This window comes from Pinus tabuliformis, chromosome 2_2, assembly GCF_031772625.1.
Source record: "Pinus tabuliformis cultivar Carrire ecotype Pingquan chromosome 2_2, CPIR1, whole genome shotgun sequence".
Classification (NCBI taxonomy): domain Eukaryota; kingdom Viridiplantae; phylum Streptophyta; class Pinopsida; order Pinales; family Pinaceae; genus Pinus; species Pinus tabuliformis.
Window position 1 is genome coordinate 281,245,958 of NC_142300.1, and position 9,887 is coordinate 281,255,844.

Genomic DNA, 9,887 nt, shown 5'->3' on the forward strand with positions numbered 1-9,887 from the left:
GTGGAGTTCTAAAATATCCAACGTTCAATATGCTCTATAACACTTAGGTGCTAAGCCTTCTCTATGCCCTTGGTTCTTTGGGTCTCCACGACCAAACACCAATTAACATCGGATCTCCCTGTATCGGGAATTTATCCAAAATGCAATTACGAAGAAGTTACAAAATTCCGACGTCGGATATTCCAACCTCGGAGATGACATCATGCTCTCATCATCAACTCCCCATGGCATCTCCTTTATGGTGACACGTGTCACCCGAATTTTCCCCATTAGGCCACCAAATAATGTTTAATCTAACTGCCATGTGTCCTCTGTACTGCCATGCCATGCTAACATCATCTGCCACCATCATCTCCTAAAGGCCAATCACCTACTACCATGTGTCATGTCATAGGAGAGATAAAGGGTCCCTCAGTCCTTGATTTGCAAAGGATTTCCTTTGTATTTCTCACTCCCAGCAACCCTCGACACTTTCAAAAGAAATAAATTAACAAGAACTTACAAAATCCTGAAGTTCCAAGGTTCTGATATTAAGAGGTTTTCACCTACTCTGATATTCCTTATCTTTCGAGGTCTCGAGACTCTAACCCTCTGAAATTCAGGGTCCAAAATTTAGCTTGATCCACTGGTTCCAAAATTTCAGCCTGCTCTTAAGGACTTCAAGGTCCTTACTTCGGCTATCAATAAATTTTGATCCTGATGGTCATTTATGGACTTCCACATGTTTGTGGAAAGCTCTTTCCGAGCACTAAACAACTGTGCTAACTCTATGAGTATCTGAGTTGATCTCTTGAGGCTAGATATCCTCCAAATTATGGGACTCCCAACCATCATTGCCATCATTTTATGGCTTCTCCAATAAGGCTTCTACTATGATGGTTCTCTACCAGAGATCATAGTAACCATGGGACTCCCCCTGAGCTTAACACATCAAGCACATCCATACCAACATCTGTTGCCATCACAACTAGCGTAGTGGAAATAAATGTTGTCTTGTCTAATGTCATGCTAGAACATACATCCATGCTGATTTGGTTGACATCAATGCCAACAGACTTGCTAACTGTCAGGAAACTCCAATTTCTCAACTTGATCTCCCAACATGGTTGTTGACATCAATTCCAACACACTTACTACCACTAGCCAGACATGCAATGCCAATTGTCTAACAAAAATAGGATTTCCTTATATTCCTACATTATTTTTTCCATTTATGGGGATCCATCCATCCAAACTCAATTATTTTTAGTCTTAATCTTTGGATGTTGTTTGTTGCATACTTTTATTTCCTTTGCTTCCATGTATTTTTGCTACAGTTTCTCCAACTTGTATTAGTTGTTAGACTCTGATAACACCCTATTGAATAATTATTTGGTGATTCTATGTTCCATGAATATTGATGAGGATTCCTTATTTTTCCTTGATAATGTTGACATTGATCTTGTAATAATGCTAATACTTCTTTTCTTCACTTGAAATATTTATTGGTAATGAGGATGTCGATATGGTTTCACATTTGATGGCTTTTCTTTACTCTGCATATCCATTTCATCTGTTTTCTTTTAGATATAATGGCATTCTCTATATTCTTTTCCTAGTCTTTGATCATTGTAAACTTTGATACAATACCATCATATTTGACATGCACATCATATAGATGGAGTTCAACTTCACGTATCTTCTAGATAAATTCTTGAATCTTGTACTCTTTATAGTTTTGAACTTGAAATGTGGCCCCGTCTATCTATTTGACCTCATCTGTGTGTAGAGATTCTTCAATCTTCTTGTAAATTCCCTATTCATGTCTTTTTGTATTCTCTTCATCTAAGATCCTTGATTCTTCTTGAATTTGAAAATGCTTCTTTTCTTCTTTAAATATCTTGATATCATCTAATAGTTTTCTATATGATTTTGTAATTTTCATATTCTTCATATTTTATTTTCAATTCTTCCTTTGAATTATCACTTTTCCATATTCTCTTTCTACTCTTTCCCTATTTTAATTGCTCAATATCCTTAATGAATGTTATTTCCTTAGATAAATCATCACCCTTCTTATTTATCTTCTCTTTTCTTGTTCTAATTCATCTTGAATTTTGTGCATATCCTCCATTTTTTAATCTTGATTAATTTATTTGAGAAGAGATTTTTAAATACTTCCCATGTGATGTTCAATTAGTATCATTTTCAATACTTATCCACCACATCAATTCTTCATGATGAAAATATTTTATCACCATTGAAATATTCATACCATTTTCCTTTATCATCCTTATCCATTTATCAAGATTGTTTCATCCCTATCTTCATATCCATTGAATTTAGATATTTCTATTGCTTCTCAGTTGAGGTCTAACACAAAACTTCAATATATTAATAATAATGAGACCAAATTGTTATGATTATTTTCTACATATATTTTTCTATGTTTTCTCTTTCCAATGGCTTTTGAATCACCTTAATCGGACATCCCAATAAGCCTATAAGCCTATTTTAGAGTTTGTCCTTCTCACTGAATTTCCATTTGATGTGTCCCTATGAGTCTGAAATTTTGGCCTATAGTACTTTTTTATGTCTTCTCTACAGTGTAATAAGTGTGACCCAAATTTGATGTGCCAAGTGAAAGTCATGGTAACTTTTCCAAAAAATTAGTAATTTTTGGCATCTTCCTTAGAGTGAAATTGTAAAAGATACCACGTGTTCACTTTGTTAAATTTAATGATTAAATTTTTATATGAGATAACTCAGTGTTTTTCCTCAAATCACTAAAAATATCACATTATGAAATACTTTTGTGAAATTTTTATAGCAAAGCCACCAACATGACTTGTTCAAGACTGATTTCAAGACCATTCATAAGCCCTAACTTCCATAGGCTATATCTTTGAGACGATAGTGAATTATAAGCTAATTTTTTTAACACCTATACTATTATTTCTCTCATTAGTATCCTAAAAAATTCATGGTTGGAAGATTCATAGAAAAATGTTATAGATAAAATTCCAATATGGCCTTTTTAAAATCGATTTCAGGGTCGATCACAAACCCTAACTTCCATAGGTCATATATTTGAACACATAGTGAATCAAAATATGAATTTTTGACTAGATATACTTCGATATCTCTCCTAAATTGTATAAGAAAATCACAATCTGAAGCTTCCCCAAAAACACGTTATAGCACAAATTTTACAAGGACTCATTTGAAATAGATTTCAGGACCATTCACAAAGCGTAAATTCCATAGGGTATATCTCTAAAATGATAGAAATCCTAAATGTGAAATTTTTATTGAATATTTCCTAAGACCTCTTATCAAAATGCCAAGATGACTATTTTGAAGCAATAAAATCCCTTGTTCATATGCTTTGATACCAAATGTTATGCTCCAAGCACATAAAATCCAAAAGTACACACCATGTAGACTAATGTGAGTGTGGAGACCAACTCCCATATAGATAATAATATGAGAAATTCTTCCAAATACTACATTCATACATCCAAATCACATGTCCTCATAAATGACCATAGAATCTATATATGTACCTATTCACAAATTGCCCATGTGGCCCCTTCATCGCTAGATTGACCCTATTAAATATACATTTACGCATTATATTTATATTTAACTGAATATATACCCCCTTTGGGGCCATAACATATAAGATATAATGTGATGCTCCTGCCAAAGTATGGTTTTGTAAAGTGGAGGAGTTCATGCATTAACAGACATGTCTATATGTTATGCTATGAACATGATACCTTGTATGATAACGGAGTATCATTCCACGTCTACAAGTTATGTTGAGAAGAAAGAAAATTAAGTTGAGGTTCACATTTGCATGGTATTTCAACACCGTTGCATTATCTGAAGTTTTTATCCAACCTCCTATTTGTTGGCTTGAAATAGCTTGACTCGAGGCAGGGATAGAATTTCATGAGTTCCTTGTGTTAGTCTTGGTTTCTGAATTCATCTAGTTCTTCTAGTCTATGGCTTCAAACTTTGGACATAGACCCAAAGCTCTCGACAATGTCAAAGTTCGCAATAATCCAACATAGAAATTTTGGTTAGACTATTGTAATTAATTACTAGCCTTTTGGGTATATGGCGCTCATTCATATCATTGGTAAGGTAAAGGTATGGCAATTCAGAAGAAGATCTATTGTTAATTTGACCAAACCATATGCATTTTTCCTATAATAATTTTTATTATGTATATTCATTATTTATCAGTCTTGTTATAGTCGACTTCCACATTATATGGCATGGAGGAATTTCTAATTTATATCTAGAGGTTGTTTTTGGTGCAATGTTGTACATATATATTTTTTTATTAAATGGCTATCTTCAAGACTCAAGAAAATGTGTTTGATTGGAAACATAACTTCAAACTAGATGGTTGCTTCTCAAATGTACGTGAAAGGGACAATTAAAAGTCCAAATGGTGAAGGAAAGATATTTGGATATTCATTTTCAAATTAATGGAGGAGGGACCTTAGGGTTTAGTACTAATGGTAAATGGGATTGTTATATAGTAGTTGTGTATAGGTCAACAATACATGGAGATAGAGAGGGAGCAACACCATATGTGTCGGTTGCCATGAATAATTTTTCTCTAGATATCACATCACCCATCACCCCAGAGTTTATGATTCTATGAGCCTCACACATGTAAGGCAAGCAGATGCTTGCACAAATTATAAATCAATCGTGGGATAAATTTAGGCATTTAACTCAAAACCACATAAATATATATTATATCCACCAAGTATTTTTTACATATGTTGCAAGTAAATTTACATTAGTTTTGAATATGAATATTGAATAGTAAATATAATATAGAGAAATTGTACTTTCTCCTACAACAAGATTGAAGTAGAGGTAATTGATGTTGGGATAGTTGTTGTAGCAATGAAGATAATGGTTTCATTGAAGAGATCGACAATTGGCTTCCTTGGATTTTTTTTCCTACATGGGAAACTCTTAGTAGCTATCCCTGGGATGGTTGTAACAACCATAGTTTGAATTCATCAAGAGTGAGTTGTTATTGCCATATGGTTTTCTTTGAAACAAAGGTTTTGGGAATGGGTAAGCATGTACAAAGGTTGAGGTGAGTAAGAATTAGAATGGACACTATTAGTACCTCACATTATGCTAAGATATATAGAGAGAGAAAAAAAGAAAAGATTAAGTACTTTCCATGTTATAAGACTTAAAGCATTAAGAGTTTTGAAAAGATTAAAAGATAGAAAAGATAACAAAGTTAAAATAATGATACAATCTGTCAAAAGATATGGAGAATAATAATTGAAAATACAACCCAAACATACGTTTGACCTCTGTTGGATCGTCTACCAGAGATCCATCTGCCCGATGCAAACCAAGAACCATGTTTCTAAGGGATAATAAGACTATATTGGTAAGGTTGCTATTCCTGCTTGGGCGGGCGGTGAGCAGCGAGCAGCGTGGATCTGACTGTGAGGAGCGGCGATCAGCATGGGTCTGACTGTGAGGAGCGGCGAGCGGCGCGCAACGTGGTTTTGACTGCGAGGAGCGGCGAGCAGCGAGGGCTTCACCAGAGGCGAGCGGCAGGCGGCAAGTAGCGTGGGTTTCTCGTCCTCGTCTTGCAGGCACAGTTTCTTCCTTGACAGTGGCGCGGCGTGCGGGCTCTCTTGAGGCGAACGATGCAAGGCGCGCTGCGAGGGTTTCTCCGACGACTCCGCGCAGTTCTTCGCCTCCGTCCTTGTCTTGCAGGCTCAGGTACAGTTCATCCTTGGCAGCGGCTTGGGTGCGAGCTCTCTAGAGGTGAGCAGTGAGGGTTTCACCAGAGGCGAGTGGCGAGGTTTTTACCGGCGAGTTTTTCTCCTTTGTCCTCGTCTTGCAGGCTCAGTTCTTCCTTGGTAGCGGCACAGGTGCGAGCTCTTTAGAGGCGAGCGGCGAGAGGCGAGCAAAGAGGGTTTCACCTGCGACTCCGCGAGTTGTCTTTCTCCTCCATTCAAGCTCAGTTCATCTTCTGGTCTTTTAATTTTCTCTAAGCGAGGGCGAGGTGGCTGCCCTTGCCGCCTCTGCCCGCGGCTCCGCCTCTGCTCCGATGGGTATTCTCCTGCTCGGCGGCAGCTTGGTTTTGTTCTGGCCGCGGCATATCCTTTGGCACGTTGAGGGAACAGTGGCGCTCAACACTGTTTCGTGCCGCATCTATGGATGTTCCTGCTGGTCCTTTTCTGCAGACAGATGTGGATGATTGAGGCAGTGTTTCTACCTCTGTTTTTCGTCTGATTCGGGTGGAGAGTTTGAGGGGGCGGGGAAGGAGTGGCTACTTTTGCTGCTCTCTTCCTCATTTCGTGCCTCTCCTTTTGTATTGGGCAGACAAATCTAGCGCTACTTGTTCTCATTTTCTATCCACAGAAGCTTGACTGTTTGGTGTATTGGTGCATTCTTCTGCACCTTATTAATGGGTTGTCTCTTCAGGACTGTTTTTTCGGGGGCGCAATATTTTGGGCACTGGTAAGCAATTTTTCGGGGGTTTATACCTTTATTTGCTGCCCTGTCTGAGGGCATATTTGGATACTTCTTTTGGAGTATTTATGTCTGTGGCTCGGTCCACGTTTCTACACATGCTTCAGGCATTTGCAATATGTAATTCTTCTTTTATGAATATATACAACTTTTTCTCCCTGAAAAACAAAATTAAAATAATATGTTTGTAAATATAAATAAACCTATCACTAAAAACACTATTAAAAAAATATTATACTTGGAAAAAACCAACCATTCAAGTTAACTAATGTGATTCATATAATACAACCCAATTTCATATTAACATTAAAGATTCAAATGTTCCATCGATCAATAAAACCATTAACTTCAACTACTCCATGTAACAAGAAAACCAAGTTCAAATGGTGCATGTCTTCACATGCACACATCAAACATTCCAAAAATACCCTTTTCTTATTTGCTATGATACATTTAAATGAGAAATATAAGTAAGGTTTCGTATTGCTTTGGATAAATTTAGAAGAGAAATTGTTTATTGGAAATAAATATTATGACTGAGCTTTGATATTCGGAAGAGGAAGTTACAGGAAATCATATGTTTGAAGATGTGAGGATAACTCGTGGCAGTAGGAAAAGGAATATGGTAAAAACATACAATGAAATTGGCACATTAACAGTGACTTTAAAGTTACAGGTTCACAAATCATAAAATAAAGTAAATTTATATTTATTTTTTCTTAAATCATTTTTAAAATTTATACATGAGATATTCAATCATGTAATCCTCCTTTAAAGCTATTTAAATGTCATCAAGATATTTTGATTTAAAAAATTAAATAAATTAAATTTCAAAAATGAAAGACTTTTCTTAAAATAATGTACACTAAAATATATTTTCAAAATATGTGAATAAAACTCCAATCTAGTTGAATAAATTTTCAAAATGTTAAATAAAATTGGGGGTTAAAAGTTAAATCAAATATTTATTTACATGTGATTTAGATCGAAGTTATTCTTTCAACTATTATGGATCACAGAAGGCTCAATTCAACTAAAACTCGGGAGTTAACCAAAACTAGCGTAAAGGCAAACTCAAACATAACTCGCGAGTTAAACAAAACTAACGTAAAGGCAAACTCAAACATATTCTCTCCGGTCTGATGGTTTAAAGCTGAAAGAGCCGTTGCCCAGTGTTTTATTCAATGTGTTCCATGGTTTTATTCCAAAAACCTTCATCCGGAAGCAGGCGCTTAACCCGCTAGAAGCTTGACAATCTTTTCCCAATCTTTTTCACCGTTTTTAATGGCAGTCTTACCCGCGTCAAGGAAGCTTTTTACAGCATGCTCGGCATATGCGCACGCTTCTGCCACCTTCATTTTCTTAGGGAGTTCATCTGGATAAGTATCCAGACTGTGATCTCCGTTCAATTGAGCTGCAAGTTGCACCAATTCTATCTGAAAATCATTCAAAGCCGCATCTTCCTTCGCCTCCGTTGGTCTCAGCTTCGTCGGTTCGGGCAGCTTGTCTAATCTCACAACATCAAATCGAAATAACCCCCAATTTTTTTTAGCCTATGAGCTTGTCACAATTAAATCTTAAAACCTTTGACTTATTGTACAAATATGGACAATAAATAAATACCTGGGCAGTCTGTTCGTGGGCTGTCCCGAAGTTGTAAAATGCCTTCGAAAGTGCCGGCCCAAGCGTCTCTCTTTGTCAGAAACCCTGACTTCAGATTAAAGATTTTCTTAACAGTTGCAGGGATGGACGAGTGCTCAAATTCGGAAGAAGGATATGGTCCATTTGGCCCATGTACCACTGCAAAATTTATTACAAATGTTTATGTACCAGAGAATTAAGGCTTTCTACGAATAATTCTGATCACAATGTGGCTCTTAAATTATATTCAATTGTTCTGCAGCTTCAAGAAAGAATGGGAGAGAAAATATAACTAACCTGTTCCCTTGTTGATCCAAGGGGAAATCATGATAGTCGGTACACGGACGCCCAGTCTGTCGAATTTGAAGTAATAGGGCTCTAGTCCAACGATATTATCTGGAGAGGGCACATTTTTCACAGGCGTGGGCACATGATCGTAGAAACCCCCATGCTCATCATATGTGATAATGAACAACATCTCGTTCCACTGGGGACTCGATCTCAGCACCTCATACACCTCTTTCACAAACTTCTGCCCTTCACCAACATCTTTGGACGGATGGTCATCATTTCCAGGCAAAAGCTTGAGATCATAGTAACGTTGTTCGATCACCACATAATTTGGGAGTTTCCCGTGCTTGGCATGGGATTTGAACTCGAGATCGTATGGGTGAAACTTGGTGGTATACTTGAGCTTTCTGAGATTTCTATAGAACAGAGTACTGGGGGGTATTGATAGTAAATACCAAAGTCGAGTCCGGATTCGGCTATGGAATCGAAGATGGTCTTCTGCGGATATCCTTCGATGAGCTTCTTGGATTCATTGCTCATGGCTCCATGGGAAGTCGCGGAATGAACATAGAGTCTGTTGGGCTGTGTCGAGGCCGGCACAGAAGCGAACCACCTGTCAAAGACTGCAAATTCGCTCACAAGAGCCTTGTACACAGGGAGCGCTTCAGGTCTGAATCCATTCATGACAGTCTGTGACATACCCTTCTCAATACTCTCCGCCTGTTGGGCGAATCCGTTCATCGGAGGAGGGTCTGCAGAAGTGTCGGTGGAATTTCCGAAGATTTGCTCTCTGATTTCTTGGTATGAATGACCAGGATCTGGATCGACATATTCGGCTTTGTTTTGGAAAAACACTTTAGCAGAGTTGGGATCTGCTGTAGAGATTGGGTTCCATTGCTCCCCTGTTACACCGTTTATCTCTGGATTCAGCTGCTTCATCCATCCGAGCATGTGGTCAAACGATCGATTCTCCTGGACGAGCACCACGATCGTTTTAATCGAACCAGATATCGCCATCTTCCACACTCAGGTCTAGCTGCGGAATATACCACTCTGCTATACAAAATACAAATCAAACACAGTTTATGGAATCGCCAAGTTCCACATTCTACTATACAAAACATAAATCAAACAGAGAAGGCTAGCATTTATAATGGCCATTCAAGTTGCTAATACAGTACCATTCTTTTCGATGGCTGGACCCGTTTATTTTGTCCTTGGGAGCACGCTGGGTCCCGCAGCTTAATCATGCCTACGGACAATCCATAGGTATTCGACACTTTTAATTGCTGGTTTCGATTTAACAGTCATAAATTTATCACCGACTGAAGAGTATTTTCGCATATAATTTCGAATATCCATCCACGGTATTTCTGCAGCACTGAACATGTACAGTGTTTTCTTTTATTAATTATTGAAAAGGACGTTTCAACTTTCAT

General features: G+C 37.6%; 1 pseudogene across 1 annotated transcript; it reads right to left on the reverse strand.

Annotated features, from left to right (window-relative positions):
• Positions 1-7,656: 7,656 nt before the first annotated feature.
• Positions 7,657-9,581, reverse strand: LOC149192405 (non-specific phospholipase C1-like; annotated as a pseudogene). Its single transcript, XR_016254354.1, has 3 exons — positions 8,455-9,581; positions 8,140-8,316; positions 7,657-8,023 (listed from the first exon to the last, which is right to left on the reverse strand). The product of XR_016254354.1 is annotated as a non-specific phospholipase C1-like (transcript).
• Between the last annotated feature and the right edge of the window lie 306 nt (positions 9,582-9,887).